Consider the following 23,256-nt stretch of genomic DNA (forward strand, 5'->3'; position numbering starts at 1 on the left):
ATTGGTAGCCATTTGGGATGTTGAGCTCGAACAGCTTGATGTCAAGACAGCTTTTCTACATGGTGACATCAATGAAGAATTGTACATGGAACAGCATGAAGGCTTTGTTCAAAAGGGGAAAGAACATCTCTATTGTCGGCTGAAGCAGAGTTTGTATGGGCTCAAGCAAGCTCCAAGACAATGGTACGTTAAGTTTGATCGGTTCATGGCTGAACATAACTTCACCCGATGCGAATCAGATCCTTGTGTCTACTACAAAAGACTTCCTAATGGTGAGTTTGTTATTCTGTTACTTTATGTTGATGACATGCTAGTTGCTGGTACTTCTCCTCAAATAATACGCCAGCTAAAGAAAGAGTTAGCTTCTCGGTTTGCCATGAAAGATTTAGGAACAGCCAAAAAGATTCTTGGGATGACTATTACGAGAGATAGACAGAAAAAGATGTTGACTTTTTCACAAAAATCATACATTGACAAAGTTGTAGAACGGTTTGGCATGGCTGAAGCTAAACACGTTCCTATTCCTCTTGCTCCTCATTTCTGCCTCAGTTCTGAATTGTGTCCCAAAACACAAGATGAGAAGGATTTTATGATTAATATTCCTTATAAATCAGCGGTTGGTAGCTTAATGTACGCTATGGTTTCTACACGTCCCGACATTGCTCATGCGGTGGGAGTAGTTAGTAGATACATGAGCAATTCCGGGAAACCTCATTGGGAAGCAATGAAATGGATATTGCGGTATCTCAAGGGTACTTCTGATTATGCATTGTGTTTTGGTAGAAATCATACTCAGCTGCAAGGATTCAGTGACTCAGATCTTGCCGGAGATCAAGAAAAGTGCAGGTCTACTACTGGTTATGTTTTTACATTTGCCGGGGCTGCCATTAGTTGGGCCTCAAGACTGCAACATTGTGTTGCACTTTCTTCTGCTGAAGCCGAATACTTGGCTCTTTCCGAAGGGGCTAGAGAGATGATTTGGTTGCAACGCTTATTCAGTGATTTACATTGGCAACAAGATGATTATGTTTTATTTTCAGATAGTCAGAGTGCAATTTTTATGGTTCACAATCATTTCTCTCAGCGACGCTCCAAACATATTGACAAGCATGCTCACTATGTTCGTTATGTGGTAGCTAAAGGAAAATTGAAGGTTGCCAAAATTGATACCAAGATCAATCCGGCAGACATGTTGACGAAGGTTGTTGCCAAGGAGAAGTTTGAATGTGCCAGGACTTCTCTTGGCCTTGTTAAAAAGAAGTAAGTCAGCATGTAGAGCAGGGGAATGGATGATCAGCTAGTGTATCTGTTGTCTTCAGGTGGGAGATTTGTTGAATTGTGAAGGCCAACAGACACTTGTGTTTTTCCCTCCATTTATTTTGTCTCTTCAGCTGATCATTTGTGATCTATAAATGCTGATCGCATGTATTGTAAACTCAATTGGTTTTCTCTTCAATATAATTACTCTACTCTCAGTGTGGACGTAGCCATGATTTGTGGTGAACCACGATAAACTCTGTGTTTATGCGTTTTTGTTGTTCTATATTTTTCTTTCGCATTCTTGGTTGATTTACACTTGGCTCCTGTTCCTTGTTAGGTCCATCCATAAGTGCCAAAATAATGTCGAGTTCAGATTATAAAATACGTATTAGATACCCATTATCCACAATTTACATATGCCCTTCAACGAACTTTCAGTATAACTGGTTGTTCCCTCAACCAGATTTTCCACTACAAATCGATATATGAGTAACGTCCTTCGTACTTGCAAAAAGTGGGAACTAATGTGCAATTAGCTATGTTTTCATCTCATTCTCTTTACAGAATTCGCTGAATATAATCGAGTGGTAGCCGATCAAGTCAGAGAAGAGAAAGAGGTACACATTGCTGTCATATTGTCTTCATTATTTTAGATCCAAGTTCTAGTACAGTGTACTACTATAATTTGTGGTTGTAGCCATATATATATATATATATACATATATCTCGAACTTTCGGTAATTGCTACAAGATTTGATGCCTATTAAATCAGTAAATTTATATTTTATTAGAGTTTTAAAAGAAATTGTTAATATAATTGTGCTATGATATTTTTTTTTACCTAAAGCATAGTAAAATTCATGTTCATTATAATAATTATATAATTATATATTCATTATTTGTAGTTTACAATTATGTGTTTCATATATTCTATTAAAAAGTATTGTTATCATGTTTGGAAAGAAATGTGTATTTAAAAAGGAAAACAATTTCAGAGTGATTCTATTATAAATTTAGAAAAGCTTAATGTTTGTATAGTTTGATTTCAGTAAAGAATATTAATCATTTTTGTTAAGCTTTCAAATTAGAATATAATTAATGAAACAATCAAAACTTTTAACAAGAAAACAAAAGAAAATCAGGCATAATTTCACTCTAGGAAAACCCTCCTAGTCGAGAGAAAAACCCAACCATGCTAGAAAGATAGATAATTTATTTAGATCTCAAAACAAATACAAGTACTCTTATGTATGATTAATGTCTCCACCAGTCAATCAATAAGGTTGAATTTTCTCTTATCAAGATGTCTCACGGTATATTAATAAAACAACTCATTAAAAACACAGTAGATCGCAGAAATGGCTTAACAATCACAGACAAATCATAAGCAACAAGACCATACAATATATAAATGAGACAACACGTAAACTATTAGTGCAATGAACTACATAACTCCAAATCATCTTGATGATATGATTATAGAAGATACAACAAGGCCCATGTTTTCTAAGAACATACAAAACTAGTCACTATATTGTTGCAACCTCAAAATTTGAAATAACCCAAGCATGTGATATCATTTGCATAGAACATTATCGTTGCTAAATGACCTACCACTTGGCCTAACGTACTTCCATACCTCTTTGGAATCCCATTGCACACTAAGATGCAATTATTAGTTAGAATGTGCTCAACTACAAGCTCTCTCCATCTCTCTATATCTCTCCTCCTTTTCATTCATATCTCTCCCTCTCTCTCCCTCTTACTAATATATTCTTATTATCTTCCCGATTTAAATATCTTTTTATTGAAATATTGAAAAAGATACATTATCACTTCTCTCTTAAGACCTTTGTTCAACCTACAACATCATTTGCTAAATGACCCACTACTTGACTTCATATAGTACACAAATTATTACAACTAATATCGCAAAAAGTTTTCAATCTCTTTCCATAACTCTTCAATGTATCCATTGCACACCTAAATACAATTACTAATTACAGTGTGCTCAACTACTTCCATACATGGTACTGAGATGCAAGCGTTTACCAGAAATGCAAATCTGCCATTCAACGAGCTCTCCCTATAATTGTCAGTTGCCCGAGCTCCACATCCCCCCCATCTTCCATCGCAAAGGCTCACACTCTGCCTTCCCCACCAGCACCCAGAAATGCAAAAAATGGGAAGCCAAAAGCCACACATTGCAATGTTCCCTTCATGGGGAACGGGGCATCTGATTCCCTTCATAGAATTCGCCAAGCGAATGGCATCGGCCCACTCCTTCACAGTGACCTTCATCACATCTTCCTTCCTTCTCTCCCAAACCCAAATCTCCCAAATCCAGAGCCTCGCCTCTTCCGGCCTCGACATCCGACTCCTCCAATTCCCACCCCCCGAAGAAGAAGATGATCCCAAAACCCCTCATTCCAACGGCGACTTCTTATTCAAAATGTTCCATCTCATCGAACAATCCAAATACCCCGTCCATGGCCTCCTTCAAACCCTGAAAACCCAAATATCCGCCTTCATCACCGACCTCTTCTGCACAGTCATGCTCGAACCCTGCAACTCCCTGCAAATCCCCGCATATGTTTTACTGACCACGTCCGCCTCAAATCTCTGCCTCATGCTGTACCACCCGACCCTCCACGCCCAATCCACGCTCTCCCTCTGCGAAACAGACGGCCACATCGACATCCCGGGTCTCCCCTCAATGCCCGCCAAGTATTTTCCCGACCCCATGCAGAGCAGAACGAGCCCAATTTACCATCTCTTCCTCCGCCATTCCCATCGCCTCTGCAACGCCCGCGGGATCCTCGTCAACACTTTCAGCGACCTGGAGAGCGCCACCATTCGAGCTCTGCTCCACCGGAAGACGGAGATTCTCCCGGACGGAGTCGAAAAGGGGCCCGAGATTTATCCCGTGGGGCCGCTGATCAGGGCACCGGATTCGGACGAGAGCGAGTCGGGGTGTATGGATTGGCTGGACGGGCAGCCCGCGAAGTCGGTGATATTTGTGTCGTTCGGGAGCATGGGCTCTCTCTCTCCCGAGCAGAACAGAGAGCTCGCGCTGGGGTTGGAGGGCAGCGGGGAGAGGTTTCTGTGGGTTCTGCGGAAGGAAGAGAATCAGTCGCAGACGGAGATTCTTCCGGGTGGATATGAGGAGAGGATTGGGGGAAGAGGGGTGGTTTGGAGGTCGTGGGCGCCGCAGATTCGGGTGCTTGAGCACCCCTCCATCGGGGGCTTTGTGAGCCATTGCGGGTGGAATTCCGTGTTGGAGAGTGTCTCGTGTGGAGTTCCGTTGGTTGCTTGGCCGCTCGGGGCAGAGCAGAGGACAAATGGGTTTTTCCTGGTGAGGGAAATAGGGGTGGCCATTGAACCGCAGTGGGGGGATGGGTGGTGGGTGAGCAGGGAAGAAGTGGGGAGAGTGGCGAGGGAGTTGATTGGAGGAGAGGGCGGGCGTGGGGTGAGGGCCAGAGCGACGGAGTTGAAGGAGCGTGCGAGGAAGGCCTGGGCTTTTGAGGGGACTTCGACAGAGGCTCTCTCTGTTCTGGCCCGTCAGTGGAAGAGGAGCGGATGAATATATGATTTGGTGCGGAGTTGCCAATTTGGTGAGGAGGATTCGCATGAAGCCTTGTATCTCATTATCTTCAAGTCTAAGATTTGGTGAAGAGATTTCACATGATTATGTTGTAATGTTTTATGATAGTCAATGTGTCATTTAAATTGTTGTTGCTTTTTCTAAATCAATCTATTCACCATTTCAGATCATGTTGTCTTTTCATTTTTCCAAAATATCATTTTTTGTTGTAAATGCTTCCCTTGGTAAATTTTGAGTGCATATTTGCCCCCCCTCATCCTCGTGTTTTGAGGACAATCTAACCTCAAACCTGTGCTTGACAAGTACAAGTAGCTCCCACTAGAGACCAACCTAATAGTGAGCGAACGACCTAATAGTACTTGCCAAGTTGGTGAAGAGGTTTCACATGAAACCCTGAGGCTTTGTATCTCATTTGTATATCATTCTCTTCAAGTCTATCTGTTCAATGGAAGATGAAGGGATGATGCTCACCAGTTGTGAAACTTCTCATTTCAGTAGGGGTTTCACATGAAGCTCTGACGTGCTATGGAGTTAGACACGTTTATGCATTATATTTTTATGTTGTAATGTTTTATGATAGTCAATGTGTCATTTAAATCATTGTTGCTTTTTAAAAATCAATCGATTCACCATTTCAAGTCATGTTTCTTTTCATTTCTCTAAAATATCATTTTTTGTTGTGAATGCTTCCCTAGGTAAATAAAATTTTGAGTGCATATTTGGCCCCCCTCATCCTCGTGTTTTGAGGACAATCTAACCACAAACCTGTGCTTGACAAGTACGGGTAGCTCCCACTAGAGACCAACCTTGAGTAAGAAGCCATTGACATTAATTTCAATGCTCTTTTTGAGTTTGTTAAGCATTTGGAGGCCTCTTGAAATTATTATTCTAAACATGTTGCAAAACCATAACAAAAACTTATGTGTTCAAGCATCCCAAATCTAAGGACAAAAACTTCCAAAGGTGCTAGAACTTGAATAGCAAAAATTCAAAAAACAAACATTTTCAAAAGGAGGAAATCACTTTTAACAAAAAAAAAAAATAGTCTCCCCTATGTTTGTATAAGAGTTTTAAAGACAATAGAAGTCCTAATAGTGCATGACCAATTCTAGTTGTAGTTCTTTGGTATTGTATGATTTGTATATGCAATGATGTGTGGTTATTGTGTAGCATTTTATGATGTATTATAGCCTTACATAATATATAAAATGTAATGTAATTCATTTTTCCTTTTTGTGGGTGTAGTTAAAATTTGATTTTAGTTATGTCAACATTAAATTCAAGTAGGCAAAACATTTACAGAGATGTTTGTTTAGGACAATACATTTTGACTTATGAAGGCTTAACTGTAGTAGTTTTTGAGGGTTGTCATTATCTTGTAATTTCTTTCACTCTAATATTCATGGACCTAATTTTTTTCAAAAAAAATTAATGATCAAGAATTGTCTGAATATTGACACTATATTTTTTTTTTTTTTTTGTTACGTAAAATAGGTTTTGAAGGGGCCTTGAAATCCAAATACATATCAGGTGCAAAGCAAGACAACCTGCAAACCAAATTGAAAGATATACAATATGCTCTTCAAAGAAAAACAAGGCAAAGACACTACAAATCAAAGACAAAGGAAAGGGAACCCAACATCTCGTAACCCCCATCCACACAGATTGGTGGTCAACAAATAATAATCCCTTAATGATCTAACCACCCTACAAAAAGAAAAAGGCAACAAAATTAGGATTTCCACTTAGCCCCCAATTTGTAGGCTTTAGGAGAAGAATTGGATGGAAACTTCTTTGAACTGCCCTTGACTATAATCCATCCCTCCACAATCTTGGCTGCCACAAAGGACCGGGCCAACGAAACAATAGAGTTGCTAGAATCAGTAGCCCATGCATCATTAATAATAGGGTCAATAGTAGCACAGCCAATAACACCAGATCCACCACTCCCATAGTCAATTAGGACAAGACCAGCAACATTAGACTTTCTCACAGAAGCCATAAAACCAATACACTAGTCATTTCAAGCAACAATAGGCTCAACAACATTGTGTTAGGCGAAGCCATCAACAATATTTTGATCAACAACAGTAGCTAAAGTGTAGTGCCTACCCCTAGTCAACTTTTCTAATTTTATTGTCGAACTCTTTTAGGCCAATTTATGTTTATGGTTGATGATTAGTAGCATTGTTTTCCAAATTATTGGATATTGTTTTCATACTCAGTTGATTTTATGATAAGACTACTTTGGTACTAGTTACTTCATGTATGCATGATTATACTTTGATGATGATTATTAACAGTGATTTTAGTTATTTGATGATGTTAGTTAGGTGGATTATTTCTATGTGTTTTATATGGATACTTACCCCATACTGCATGTGTATGGTGTGCGTGTATGTTTTCTCTATGTATGACGTTTCTAATGTGGTTAAGGAAGGGAGTCATAGTCACCTGCTAGTTGAGATCTACGCAATGCACCACTTCTTTCCATTGCCTATTTAGCTTAGAATATATGTGTTTGTACATGTGTGGATTTTATGCAGATTGCAGGTATCAAGTATCGACCTCCCTAAATTGCCAGGATGAGCATACCTTATCACAATATCTCAATGGTAAGAGAGGGGAGATAAATTCTTAAGTCCAAATCCTAACCTTTAAACCAATGGTCCTTTAAAAAAAAATTAGGACAAGTATCCGAGATGATTACCCTTCTGAATTCGTCATATGACGTGTTACCTAGGGTTTTGAAACCCTAAGTATTACCCCTTCCAAAATTTAAAATTAAAATACTTTCAAGGTAAAAGCATTATTAATTATTTTGCATTATATTTAATTATTTAAATAATTAAATATTACTACATGCAAAATAATTAATATCAAACTATTTTAAGGTAATATGAATTCTCACATAATTAATTCTAGAAAGAATTAATTATTACTATTTTAATGTGACCGTGAAAGTAAAATTGATAAGTAGGGTAAGATAAAGTAAACACAAAAGAAAGAAGTTAAAATAATTAATTCTTTAAAAGGATTAATTATTCGGCATTTTGTGGAAAGTTTGTACGGGAAGGGATTCTTGGGAAATATGACAAATGTGAGAAATAATGTAAAATAATTAATTCTTTAATAAAATTAATTATTGAGATTTGTGAAAGGGAGTTATGGTAGTTGGGGAAACTACTCGGGTAGGGTTTCTTTAAAAGTATGAAATTCTATTGTAACCGGGGTTCTTCTCCCATTTTCATAGGTCTCCACTTCTGAAGGAAAGGGAAGACAATTTAGGCTTTCAATTTTGTCTTAGAAAAAGTTCATCTCTCCATAGACTACTGAGTCAAAACTATTTTTGCCTAAGTATTCTATGCTTTAAAACTTTGAATATATTTTCTAAAGTTGTGGCAAAGTACATAAAATTCTACAGTTTTATATGTTATGTTAAACTTTCTAGAGTAGATACTATTGTTTACTCTATAGTGATTCATGTTCTTGTGGATATTAATTGCATGTGAAATTTTAGCTTTCCTTTGTTGCATGTTGGAAACGTGTTTTGGAGTTTAAAGGTTCTGAGGGAGGAAGTTAAAATTGTCCATCTACTTCTTATTTTAATATTCGGTCATGTTGATGAATGGATGTTAGTATTCCTTCATTGCCTTCTAGGTTAAAGGCATAACCAAAAAATCATTTATTGTAAATCAAAAGGAGGGAGTTGTACCTTCATTTCAAAATTCAGAGAGCACTTGACAAGATAATTGCAAGTGACTCTATTGTTAGTCTCAGAGTTTGTCTTTCTTTTTGGGTATTCAAGAGTCATTTGCGAAGGTTTTTTTGAGAGGACAAACCTATTTACTAACAATTTTTGGCGACTCTGCTAGGGAAATCAAAGTGCCTTGTGCAGTTGATTTCTAAAAAATTTGAGGTACCTCCCCTAGGATGGAGGTTGGCGGCTCTATTGAAGATGAATACCATAAGGTATTTCAAAGATATCTGAACATCTTGAAGGATTGGATTCCTGCAAGAAATGAAGATGATGTTGATATATTTATGTTTATCCCTCCATTTAGAGAAAATCCAATCCAACAAATCGCAGAGGATGTGGCAAAATGAGTAGCATTTTTAAAATCTTTTTATGGTGCTATCCTCATCCAAAGAAGATCTCTTGTGAAAGAGCCAAAAAAAGTATAGGAGACGTGTGAAGAAAAATAAATTGGTGAAGTGATGCATGAACAAGAAAACGCTCTTGAAGAGGACTCAAGGGACAATAAAGAGGAGAAAAAAGATTCACATATTTTTCAGCCTCCTACAAATCTTTTCCACTATCTTCCTTCAGAGGAATCAATGCAGCAATTTGCAGTGGAAACATCACATGAGCAATCAAAAGTTCCAGAAATTCAAGGAATGGAAACCTTTATTGGCATTTCATCCACCTTTGTGAAAGATGTTGATTTGAAAAATGTAGAAGGAGATAGTAATTCTTTATTTATTTTTCCTCCAATGCATATATCTTCCATAAATGAGATGAGCTTTAATTTGGCCATGTTACTTTCCCTTACACCAAATATGCATTCATCTTTCCAAAAATTGATTCGAAAAGGCTCATACTTTCTCCAGCGTGTGAATGGTCACAATTAATTTTTAGGGTTTTCCCCTCTCCATTGTAAATAACCGCCCCTTTCTTTTGCAATTTTGGCTTGGTTGTTTTTGTTTTGTTTGCTTTGTTGTTTCAATAAAGGCTTTGTCAGCTTTGAGCCTTCCCCCTTTCCTTGAGGTAATCCATATTCGAAGGAGTTTCAAGAAATAAAGGCCCTCCCATTGGTTGGTCATATCCTGTGCCCTTCCAGTTTCACTATCCAAAAAGATTCAAATTCTTTGATTAAAATATTTCTAAGAGCCATATGTAAAAATATAATGACTACTCAGTGAAAAGCATCTGGTGACATGTGAAGGCTTTGACATGTGAGTTGAAGAAATTGTGGAAATATTCCAGTTAGATAAGATGGTTCCTTTCGCTAAAGACACATAAATATATTTTTTTAAAGTGGCTTTTCAAATATTGATGCACACAAGCTCTAGAATTTTTTGCATTTTCATGGCAAGAAGTTAGGGTGTTAAAAAAAATTGATTCATGGAGGGCGGAGCATTGTGTTGATATTGCTCATGAATTTTCTATGAGTAGAGGAAAGCTACAGGATTCAACTTGAAAGCTTATATGAGAAGCTACAGGAAATTTGTTGCTGAAATGGTTCATATTTGACTTTTGGAATTTAGGGAAAAGTTTTTCAAATGTAGAGGGTAAAGCATGGGATCATATTTGATAGCATATTCTAGCATGGGTGTTCTTAGTGTAACTTCATGTGTTGAAAACTTTCAAAGATATGGTTGATGCTTTGCACCGGTGAAACTGGGATAATTACAAAGGAATATATTGGCAAACGTGCTTGCAAAATGTGGATGGTGAATTGAGAAGCTGCCTACAATTTACTATCTTCTACCTTTGATGGTGATAGAAGCTCTCCAATCCAAAAGGAATATTACACATTTCAACACAACGTTGGTGTAAAGGAGAAATTTTCAATCTCTACGATCAGCACTAGTCCAGCCTATCATACAACAATGTCTGTGGGAACCCTAGAAGTCTAAGAAAAGAGGACCACATGGTTTCCAGAAGGTAATAAAACACTATGGCAAAGTTATGTGCCCTAATATTTTCATAATTTTTGTTCAAATGAGTTGAAAAACACATTTTAAAAAATGATGAAGGTTCCCATTTGGTAGCTGATGGTTAAAAAAATTTACCATGTTTGTGAATTGAATTCAAATGTACATAATGTTTCTTAATTGAATTTGGTTCCTATTTTAAAATTGAATTCAAATGTACGAAATGCTCACTTGCTAATATTCTTACATTATTATGCCATTATGCATGAGGAGGTGTATTGTTCAAAAATAGGGCAGATGGGATCATTTGTTTCTGCACTGCAATTGTCTGAATTAAATGGGCTTGAAGAATCAAAGCCTTATCAGTTGATACCTTTGATCATTGATGGTTCCTAGTTTGTATATGTCTGTAATGGCAATGTAGCATATTGAAGGGCACCATAGGTGGATAGGAACTCGTGCACTAGTTTTAGTCAAAAGGAGTTAGGGAACATTAAAAGGAGCAAAGATGTGGGCAGTTGTATTACTCTACAATTATTACCTTCGAAAAGAATTTCCACAGCTTGAGTTTCTTGATGCATTTTCATTTTGCAAGAATCTTGTAGTCATGTGTGCAAAACTCATATCATACAATAGGAGTTTTGAAGGGCACTGGCACTGATCAATTGACACCAGAATTTCTTTAGTGTGCTATGATAACTGAGAAGATGGTTAAGGAAGCTTGTGATACCTATGAAGCACTAGTATCATCAAGAACAATTTCTGAGATAAATACTTGGCCAGTTTCAAAAGTTGTATTTTTAGTAGATGGTGCATATCAGAGGTGCATCCTCATTTTTGGCTCTGTAACAAGAGGAGTTTGGTCTCTTGTTGAGAAAGATGTTGATGATTTTGATGGCTTACATGGATTGATGCCAGAGAATGCTAAGCAAAATAAAGACAGAGTTTCACATACGAAGCCACATGGAGATGTGCCAAGTGGAACAGCGACCAATGATTTTAAAAAGCTTCTATCACTTACCTTTTTAGCTGTTACAAAGCAAACAAGACTCAACAAGGTTGATTTGCAAGTGGTTTTTTTTTATTCCTTGGCATATTCATTAACAAAATCGAAGACTAGTTGTGGGTTATTTATGATGCATTGTCTGAGTAGCGGCCCTCTAAAGTCTCTAAATTGTAAATGGGTTCCAGTTGACAATGCTCTTGGCAATGATGTGGGATGGCCTTTCCTTGAAAATATACATGAAGCTATGTAAGGGTTGTTGGTTGTCATTTGGTAGTTGAACATCCTACCAGAATCTCATGTGGTTTTACATTTTTAATAATAGAAAGCTTGGAGGATGCTGAAGGATGTATACAATATTTGAATCAATCTATTCTTGAAGGCCAGAAAATCCAAAATATAATTAGTGGAAGCTGATGCATGCTATTAAGGTTGGGTTTCATAAATTTATGTGCAGAAGCTGCACTCAAATCACACGCAACACATACTAGTAATGATGTTTATTTAAAATTTTGGTTATGAGTGCTTAGCAATAATGCCCGATGTGAAAGATGCTCAAGCTACAACACCTCTCTCTATTGATTTGCATGACACCAAACTGGAGAATATGTGACTATGCGCAAGTTACATGTAACTTAGCAAGCACTCTTAATATGCACCTAGAATGGAAATTTCTAGACCAACGCAATAGTGATCTTCTCATCTACAACCTCTACATGGCTCTTGCCCACGCAGCTCCATTACTGATATCAGCTTTTTCTTTTTCATCATGCCATTCAACTGCAGACCTACAATGCTAAGAAGATGAGTTTTTTCAGAATATTGAGGGTTCCACAAAATTGGAGAATATGTGAATGTGTGTAGATTATAAAGGACTCAATTTATGTTGAGGAAGGTGATCACTTGATCCTTTTGGTGATGATGATGAATTGGAAAAGGAGAAGCCAGAAAAGTAAGAAAATACTGGTATCAACTTTGATGCTTATGAGGATATCCCCGTGGACACCAGTGGGGAAAATGTTCTCCCCCCCCATAAATACTTTTGCATAAATTGATTTGGGGGATGCCCTTAAGTGCAAGTATGTTAGGTCAACTCTTGTACAGTGGTATGCCATACCTATTTCTTTTGTTGGATGTGATCTTATGGCCTATGCCCAAACAGGTTATGGGAAGACTGCTACATTTTGGATCTTCTTGAAAGGGAAAGAGTTTCACTGTCTATGGTTGGTTACTTGGCTTTAGATGAGGCTAATCATATGCTTGATATGGGTTTTGAGCCTCAGATCCGTAAAATAATTCAACAGATGGATATGCCTCCAGTAGACCAAAGATCAAAGAGAGAATGCAACCAGTGGGTCTAAAGAAAGTTTCTATACTCTATGAAACATCACCCCTAGTTGTTTTAATATGAAGCAGGTTCCACATGGAACAAATGGAATAGTGGCAATTGCAAGCCTTCTTGCTGATGCGATAGGAGGTGTTGTGATGGGGTTTACTTCTACATTAGCAGGGTTCTTTTTGGTGATATTTGGTGATGTGGATATGTGTGACTTTATTTATATTATAGTTTTTAGATTCACATTGATTAATGACTCTATGGCCCAAGGCAAACACTAGATAGCGACAGCCAAAGATTCTGGAGTTCTCTGCATCCTGGCACATCAGCCCCCAATTAGAGCCATTGTTACCTAGTGTTTTGAAACCCTAAGTATTACCCCTTCCAAAATTTAAAATTAAAATACTTTCAAGGTAAAAGCATTATTAATTATTTTGAATTATATTTAATTATTTAAATAATTAAATATTACTACATGCAAAATAATTAATATTAAACTATTTTAAGGTAATATGAATTCTCACATAATTAATTCTAGAAAGAATTAATTAAACTATTTTAATGTGACCATGAAAGTAAAATTGATATGTGGGGTAAGATAAAGGAAAAACAAAAGAAAGAAGTTAAAATAATTAATTCTTTAAAAGGATTAATTATTAGGCATTTTGTGGAAAGTTTGTACAGAAAGGGATTCTTGGGAAATATGACAAATGTGAGAAATAATGTAAAATAATTAATTCTTTAATTGAATTAATTATTGAGATTTGTGAAAGGGAGTTATGGTAGTTGGGGAAACTACTCGAGTAGGGTTCCTTTAAAAGTATGAAACTCTATTGTGACTAGGGTTCTCCCATTTTCATAGGTCTCCACTTCTGAAGGAAAGGGAAGACAATTTAGGTTTTCAATTTTGTCTCGAAAAAAGTTCATCTCTCCATAGACTACTGAGTCAGAACTATTTTTGCCTAAGTATTCTATGCTTTCTAAAGTTGTGGCAAAGTATATAAAATTCTACAGTTTTATATGTTATGTTAAACTTTCTAGAGTAGATACTATTGTTTACTCTACAATGATTCATGTTCTTGTGGATATTAATTGCATGTGAAAGTTTAGCTTTCCTTTGTTGCATATTGAAAACGTGTTTTGGAGTTTAAAGGTTCTGAGGGAGGAATTTAAAATTGTCCATCTACTTCTTATTTTAATATTTAGTCATGTTGATGAATGGATGTTAGTATTCCTTCATTGCCTTCTAGGTTAAAGGCATAACCAGAAAATCATTTATTGTAAATCAAAAGGAGGGAGTTGTACCTTCATTTCAAAATTCAGAGAGCACTTGACAAGATAATTGCAAGTGACTCTATTATTAGTTTCAGAGTTTGTCTTTCTTTTTGGGTATTCAAGAGTCATTTGTGAAGGTGTTTTTGAGAGGACAAACATGTTTACTAACATAACGTAAATTCATGATTATAATCCTTGAGTTTGATTTTGTATTTGGTATTTTATGATGGGTTGTCATATCTCATCTTTTAAGTCTTTGGTGATTTTTCTGTTAATTAAGTCAAATTAAAAGATTAATTAATGATTTTATTTAATGAAAAATTATTATGATATTTTTAATATTTAATTAATTGAGAAATTAATTAAATAAAAATAATTAAATTTATAGTATAATTTTAGAGTGTAATAATATTTATTTAATTTAATAATAATATATTTAGGAGATCATTTTTAAATAAATGCTAAATATTATTATTACTTAATAAATATTTTATCAAAAAAATGCTTCAAAAATAAATTAAAGAGTGAAAGAGAAATTAATTTATTAAAGATATTTTAATTTGCATAAAGTGTGCTTGAATATTTGAAAAAGTAAATAAAGAGTTAAAGGATTGTGATCAACAATTTCCCTCAGGTGATCGCATAATCAGTGCCCCAAATTCAGGGGAGAACTCCATATCAGAGATGGGGAATTCATTTCGCAAGGACTGGGGATTTTTGGAGAAGGGAGCTTTCAGAGAGAAGGTTTTGAGAGAAGAGAATTCTCTCACAATCTTCGAGTGATTGTGATTTAGCATCAGAACCAGGTAGAGCCTCGTGTTTTATTCACTCAATGATTTATGTTTCTTTGAATTTTCTGTCTTCATCGTGATTGTTGAATTGTTTTCCAAATTTCATTGTGATGAACCTTTCAATCTTTCATTTGAATTTACTAGTATTCATATCAATTTTTTCTATATATGTGAGGATTGAAAATTAGTAAAACCCTAGTTCTGTAGATTTAAAAGTTGTTAATTAAACTAGGAAGGGTTTTGAAAAGAAATATAAATTTTAGAATATAAATTTGTCTGGTTTTCCATATTTTCCCTATCAAAGTATTGTTAGAAATATATATATAAATATATAAAAGAAGCTGATTTGGGAGGGGTTGTTTTTAAAATGTTTTATATAAAAGAAAATATATATTTAGAAAAATTATTAAAAATAAATAAATTGGAGGGGAAGCGGGGCCACCAAACCCCTACCTCCCTCCTTATTCCTTCATCGACAGCGGATGTTACCGTGGCTGCTCGTAGTGGTATTGCAGTCGCAGGATGACTGCGACAACAACCTGTTAAGGTCGACCGGTGGGCCTAAAACACCTTTTTCAATTGCTTTTTAAATATATATATATATATATTATGTATTTTTTATTAAATTTAATTATTAATTATTAATAGTTATTTCGATTAATTATTAATTTAATTAATGATTAATGTATTTTTAATATACTTTGTTTTAAACAATTATTAAATTAATTTAATAAATTTAGTTCAAATTAAGTTTTGTTTTTAATTAATAATGAAATATTATTTAATAAAATTTAAAATATTTATTGATATTATTATCTAATAATCTTGATTATTTATGAAATCGTGATAATTTTAATGATCAATCATTATTATTTTAATAATTTATTGGAGATAATTATTTTTAAAGTCATCTTATGATATTTAATTATAACCTTTGTAATCTCATAAGATAAGGGTAACCGTGTATTTTGTTCAAATACGAGAAATGGGTTAAGTTGTAAGGGTAAAATGTAAACATCATATATTTGAAAACGTTCATTGACAATGAAAACTTAAACTCAGACTGTGTGTCTTCAAAATCAAACCAAACTATGAAACTACACTATTAATTATATGATGTCTTACGTTTTGGGTTTGGGTTGACTAGAGTGTTGACCAGTCTTAGGACATCTACCAGAGGCTTGAGAGTTTTGTGTTTGTGATATTATGATGATTTGATCTTGATCTTTTAAACTCAACCATGGGAATGTGTCTGGTATGCTCTATGATGAGTTTGGTTATATTGTTCATTATTGCTTTCAGTGTTCTTATGTGATAACGAGATGAATGTTATGACTTACTTGACTTAACCTTTGAGTCTTTGATTAGTTATTTTTGAGATGTTTTCCAGTTTCTTGTAAAGGACCAAGGGTTTATTGTGAATTGTCTTTGATGATTTCCAATCACTTGTATAGGGTTGAGGTGAAAATTGTGATTGTTTGATTTGTACTTTTATGAGCCTAAGGTAGGTAATTTGTATGTTAAGTTGGGAAGTGGCTTGCAATGGAGGTTGGGGCCCAAAGTGGCTGCCAAGGTAACACATTGTAAGTAGTTTATAAGTGAAAATACTACACTAAATGAGAGTAAAATGAACCTAATAAGAGTATGGTCTTTCCTCGCCCATGCCTCGAGTGCTAGTATAGACTAGGATGGGAGTAGAGAGGATGCTTGGTTGTAACCATGCATCATTAGTATGCCTTGTCAATATGAAAGGATACTAGTGCCATATAGAGTCACTAGGGGGCCAAAAGATTAAAAGACTAGCCGGGTAACCCTAGAGTTGGTTTATGTGATGACACTTGCCCACTAGCAGTATAGATTCCCTACATATTTTTTTTTGCCTTTGGGTCTAGATGTCGATTTAAATAGGAACCTTTGAGTTAGATTACTTTTAGGGATTTCCTTGACATATATATTACTTTTGATTTGTTGGGATTGATATCCTATTTGGGACTTGAAATTATCTCCTCAACATGGTGGGAGTGAACCTTTTTGGGTCACCACAAGGTCAGGTGGTAGTGCTTTTTACTTTTACCATTGAGATTCCTTTGTTGATGCCATGGCTGGAGTTGCTTGTTTTGCATTTCCTTTCATTCTATATTTGTGTATTATGATGGATGGTTATATCTATTTGATGGATGATTATACTTATTGTATTGTATCTCGTTCATGGATCCAAAAGGGATGATGTAGTCTATTTTATAAATGTATATTCTTTCAGTCTTTCATACCCTATGACATGTACAATGGATGATCGTGCATTCCGGATTTATTGCCAAGTGACATTTAGAACAAATGTATATTATTTAAATGGACTGGACTTGTAGTTATTCTTTCATGTGGATGTGTTAATTATGGGACTTAGTATTATTTAAATTTAAATGTAATTCGGCGTCTTGGGATCCTTAAGGAATGTAATTTGTTATGTTTGCTTATATATGATTGTATGTTATTGCTTCCGCTATTTTATAATTGTTCTGTATGTTATTCTTTTTTTTTTTTTAAATTAGCAAACTTAGTAAAATTTAAGGTTAATTCTTTTAGATTCCTTGGTGGGGCATTACATAAAGAAACTCCAGAGGCATCATGAATAGAGGATATTGACACTATGTTGTCCATTATGCTTACAATAGTTCAATTTTTATATGATCATTGTAATGGTTATAAATGTAGTTTATTCTTATTATATATTTGAGTCGTTATAAGGTATTGCATTTATTTTATAATATTTGTGATTTGCCTTCATTTATGTATGTTGAACATCAATATAATCATTCAATGACCAAAGATGTTTGAACACAATGGAATTTCATAACGAAAATTATGAAACAATAGCATAGGGTGAATGTGAATTGTGCTTGTAGACACCTTAAAATTGGCAAGCATAAATCAAAGTGATGAAACAAATTAAATCTATCATTGTGAGAAAAAATTATATTAATTGATCATCAAATTTGAATTATATTAAAATAAATCAAAATAATCAAGTAATTGTCTGATTGATTTTAATTAATTTTATAGTTCACTTAAACATTTAATCATTAATCTAACTCATTCAAGGGGTGCACTTGCTAAAACAAATCAATTAAAATAATTAAATCAAATTTCCAAAATTGTCTCACTCATCACATAGAGGAAATTAAATGAACCAATGAGAATTGAGGAAATGGGCTCACATGGATCACTAAGGCTTTCAATCTCAACCACTCACTTAGCCTTTTGAATCTTGAGCACTCAATTTGCCACATTGTCCCCCAATTTGAAACCATTTAAATGGAGATTACTCAAACTTGGTTGACCTAACTCAACCTTCACCTATTGGAAAAAAACTATAATACAATCTTTGTGATGTCCTTCATTACACCGACTATTTGAGGTCCATAATAAATATGATAGAAACAATATTTGTCACACAACAAGGTCAACAATTCTGAACATTCAAGTAGTCACAACAGAATTTAAAAGGAAAACCCTAGTGGGTGAATATCAGGTTCAACATTAAATCATAAAATACCTTGCAAGGATTCCAACAGTAAATCAAGTGTGACCATTACCACAAAATAGATAGTGAGAAGGGAGTTTGGTGACTAATTCAAGCATAAGAAAGCTCAAAAATTCAATGCTATCCCATGCACAACACAAACAAAGCATCAATGACTAAATTTTGTTTTTATCAATCATAGTACATTTCACATAAAAGGGTGACTAATGATAGCCACACTCATGGGAGTAACCACTTCATGACATTCAAGAATCTAGTATATAGAATGGAGTAGAGAACACACCCTAAATAATAAATAGATAATTCATTTACTTATCATTGTTATAATTATCCTTTATATAGTCATATGCAATTATGAGCCCTACTTTCTTGCAATCATTTAGTATTTATTACAATGTTATATTTGCAAATGTAGGGAAATTCACATGACACTACTAATGCATCATATCTAACCCAATCTTTTAATATATCACAATATTTTATAGTTTAAATCATTCTCCTAAGAGTGAAATACACAATCCAATTGGAAAAGTTGTGTACATAAGCAATAGGGTCAAACCAAGAACATAGAATTCTGAAGGAGATAAGGGTCACCAGCAAGGGCTCTTAAACTAGGACACCCAAAACCAAAGGGAATCATATAAATGCTAAACTAAAACATTCATCATCTACCATACTAAATCAACAAGAAAAATCCCAAACAAGCTAAGAGATAATAATGGTATAATTTGTAGTCACAAAAGCAAGATTGTGAAACACCAAGTGTTATGAATCAAAGTTTTATTTTATAAAGTTATATTATTTCTAGTTCTATTGTCTAAAACTTATTATCTAAATATTTTGTTCTTAAGTTTTATTGTTTTAAGTTTGTGTTTTAAATTTTGACTAATCAACATATAATAGACATACAACATCCCTAGAGTTCCTAATGTAGAAACTCAGGCTCTATTACCGCATGTAACACCCTGTTAGGGAACCCAAGAGAAACTAACCTAGTATCCTTGTTCAAATCCCACGAGGGACACCTTTGTGGAATTCTAAATTGTGAATCTTGTTCTTCCATTGGTTGTATTTGACTCATTGTAAAAGGTGGATTCTAAGTTGTGACTCTTAGTCATCCAATTCTTGTTTCTAGTGTGGTTTCTTGCAACGAGCTCAAATAAGCTTTGCAAGTCTCATGTTGTTGTGGGAATGAGAACAAGGTTTGTAAATGATCTTTAATATATATAAAAATAAATTATTTAAAAATTTGCACAACAATAATGAATATTAATGTGGAAGCAATATAATACATATATATCAAATACACATTAACAATACAATGACAATTCACATTTCTCAAGGGTTCCTTAATGTTGTATCACATCTATGTAAAGATTATTAATTAGACTTAATCCTAGGTACAATGTCAACATCCATTAAGGAATAACAAATATATGATCTCATAATGAATACATAGGTACTTTTAGACTTTAGACTTTCATATGGAGCCTTTAGACTTTATACATTTTAATCCATAAAAGCATCAAGGCATATCTTTTAAACTTTTGTATAGAACCTTTTAGCCCATTCTAAGGCTCTCTACTTGGGTTAACTCATACCATTTATTACCTAGTTTAATGCTTTGAAACCCATGCAAGGGATTCTACTTTAGTTTAGATGGTAGGATCAAGCATTCACTTTAATTATGATTGTTCTAACTACAGATATGATTATAAATCAAAAAAATTAGAATGTAATATGTGTTTATGTCGCTATTGGTCAAAAAGCTTCTTTTGTAGCTCAGGTAGTTAATACGTTCCAAGAACGTGGCGCAATGGAGTATACCATTGTGATAGCGGAAACTGCAAATTCTCTTGCTATATTACAATGTCTTGCTCCTTATAGCATTCACTTTAATTATGATTGTTCTAACTTAAGTGTGAACATTTAATGATGTATAGTTCATGTGCTTGATAAGATCGTTTGTTTCTTTTAAATCATGTTTATCCTCATCATTAACACTACCCTTCTAGGCTCTCCACTATTTGCTAGAATCTTCTAGCCTATTCTAGATACATCGTTGACTATTCTATTCATCTCAGTTTAGTTTAGACTCATTAATGCAATATAGAGTTTGCTATAACCCTATATCATGTGATGAACGAGAGGATAATATCATTTCTAGGATGCATTAAGCCAAAAAGATGGAGGAGGACCCTGAAAAACATTGATGATTTGACCAGATTAGTAGTTTCTTGAGTGATAGGAGAAAAATATTTTCATTATGAACACACATGGCAGTCCAATAGTGATGTAATTGGTATCTTCATTGTATGTTTTCTCAAAGCTAAGGTGGGCCATTGGGAGGTTGTTCGTACGTGCAAAAACATCTTTGATTGATAACAGTTGGCTTGAAAAGGGTTATACAATGTGGTCTTCAACGTCAACAAGAGGATTGAGATTCCCTACCTCAAAAACTATATGAATGTACCTATTGGAATTTTTCTATTTTCCTAGATCACTTGTAGGCCATGTCTAAGGATTAGGGACTCATACCATTTTGATCATATTTGACTTGAAAAATGGAAAGAAATATCCATTTTCTAATATTTTGGCGTGGCAGCTATAATGTGCCAAACCCTAAATGGCTTGCAAATTATTGTTTAGACTTTGGATTTCACTTCACACCCAATTGGGACCTTCAAGATTATGCCAATTTAGTGTTCATATTGCCAAACTTGAGAAAATATAGTAAAAAGAGGTCACTTGCTACCTGTAATGTTCCCTCTCCTAGATTAGGTTTGAATGATGTGACATGCAATCCTTCTTCAGTATAATATAGAAAGTTGTATGTGAAACACATTGGAAATATTGGGTTAATTAAATATTAAACTAAATACTACCTAAGCTACCATTCCCAATCCTTTGGAAGAGACTCTTCTCAAACCACCTAACCATCTGGTGAGAATTATATCTCAATTAGGTAATTATCAAATAAAGAGTGTCTCCCTTAGGCCTCTTTGGGATCTCTGATAACACTACTTGGTAGAGATCCCACCTTTAACCAAGTCTCTTATCTTTAACATATGCGTATGTTTGACCATTACATTATATATTGTTCCTAAGAGAGTCTCTATAAACCTCTCTCTATATTCCATCTTTGGAATCTCGACATTCATAAGGAATGGTCTCTGACCTCTATGAGTTCGCTAAAAGAGGAACTCCTCATGAATACTCTTTACCAAAATTATCTTGGTCTCTTGAAAAAACTCCTAACAATATAAAATGATAATTATTTCTAAAATAATTATCATTCTATAAATAATGTTTATAAAATATAGTTTATATGAATCACTCATAATCTCATACCTCTTTCCTATATTTATTTCCCTATCTTTGTTTGTCACAGCTCTGGATTTTAGTAGTATTGGATCCTCTTCTATTTTTATTTGATTGGAGTACCACTATGCTAGAATATGGTTATTATTTGGTAGGCTGAACTAAGAGGTTATCCAAATCCCATCACTAGTGACTGGGGAAGCACTAACCATGATGGATATTTGGTAGTGTGTTGTTGATGTCTTTCTTATTGTTAATGACTTGATCACACATGATATCGTCCTCCTTTTATTATCATCGCAATGAAGAAATTTTTATTTGCAACTGGACTACTCGTATAACTTAGTGACTCTCCTTCCTTTGTTTATCTACAAGGTTCTACACAATAGTTGATGAGAATCAAAATCATTTCCTTCTTTATTGTTTATCAGTAACTTGAGGGGGCATCAGTAATACATAGTGTTTGGGTGTATGAATTCACTGATCGCTTCTTATTCTTCCTATGATTCTTGACTAGGATTTTTCGTTGGTTCCTGTCGAGTTTACTTCCTAAATTACCAATGTCATGTTCTTCTACTATTCTTGCTACTAACGATACAGGCACATTGGAATCACTATCTCCTCTGCCTCCCCCTCAATTCATCAACCTCCATATATAGGTGGTGATCTTGGTTTATTCTATCATGACCTGTGGCCATCGTGTCCTTTGCTAAATAACCTAATTTATATAGTTTTAATTAATATTCAAGATTATAATATGATAATTGTATTTATTAATACTTATTTGTTTATATATTTTATTTATCTATTGACTTCAATATTTTCTTTTAATTATTTATATATATATATATATATATATATATATATATATATATAATCTTATTCAATGACTTGGGGGAAGACAATCAAAGAAATTTATTTTTATTTATTTAAGGAATTATATGTGTGTATGTGTGTGTGTTTATTTTTGGGTCATTACAGTCCATCCGTCCCCAATTTGCTTGTCCTCAAGCAACTTAAATTCTCTTCTCTTTCCCAAGTAGCATCTTCGTTTGGTAGGCCTTTCCACTTTACTAGAAATTCTCTCAATACTCTATTTCTCAATGTTTTTTTCTCTAGTATCAAGGATTACTTCAAGCTCTAAGGTGAGTTGTTCTTCATCATCCAGTGGTGGTAATTCTGCACATGGTACTACCTATGGTCCCAAAAACTTCTTGAGTCTAGATACGTAAAATGCATTGTGAATCTAGATATTGTCTGGAAGTTCTAATTAACAATCTACTTCAGTGATCCTTTTGGTCACTTTATATGGTCCATAAAATCAAGGTCTGAGTTTCTCTCTCCCATTCTTCTTAATGGATGTTTTTTTGTATGGTTGCAATTGTAAGAACATAAAATATCCTTCTGCAAAATATTTTTCCACTCTATTCATGTCATCTGTAGTGCCTGCCCCTAGTTTACTTTTTC

General features: G+C 34.6%; 1 pseudogene across 1 annotated transcript; it reads left to right on the forward strand.

Moving 5' to 3' along the window:
- Window positions 1–3,000: 3,000 nt before the first annotated feature.
- Window positions 3,001–5,034, forward strand: LOC149535394 (UDP-glycosyltransferase 72B1 pseudogene; annotated as a pseudogene). Its single transcript, XR_016356963.1, has one exon. The product of XR_016356963.1 is annotated as a UDP-glycosyltransferase 72B1 pseudogene (transcript).
- Window positions 5,035–23,256: the final 18,222 nt, after the last annotated feature.

The sequence above is a fragment of the Cupressus sempervirens genome, chromosome 10 (assembly GCF_028749045.1).
Source record: "Cupressus sempervirens isolate cs-2001-9-10 chromosome 10, ASM2874904v1, whole genome shotgun sequence".
NCBI classification, from domain to species: domain Eukaryota; kingdom Viridiplantae; phylum Streptophyta; class Pinopsida; order Cupressales; family Cupressaceae; genus Cupressus; species Cupressus sempervirens.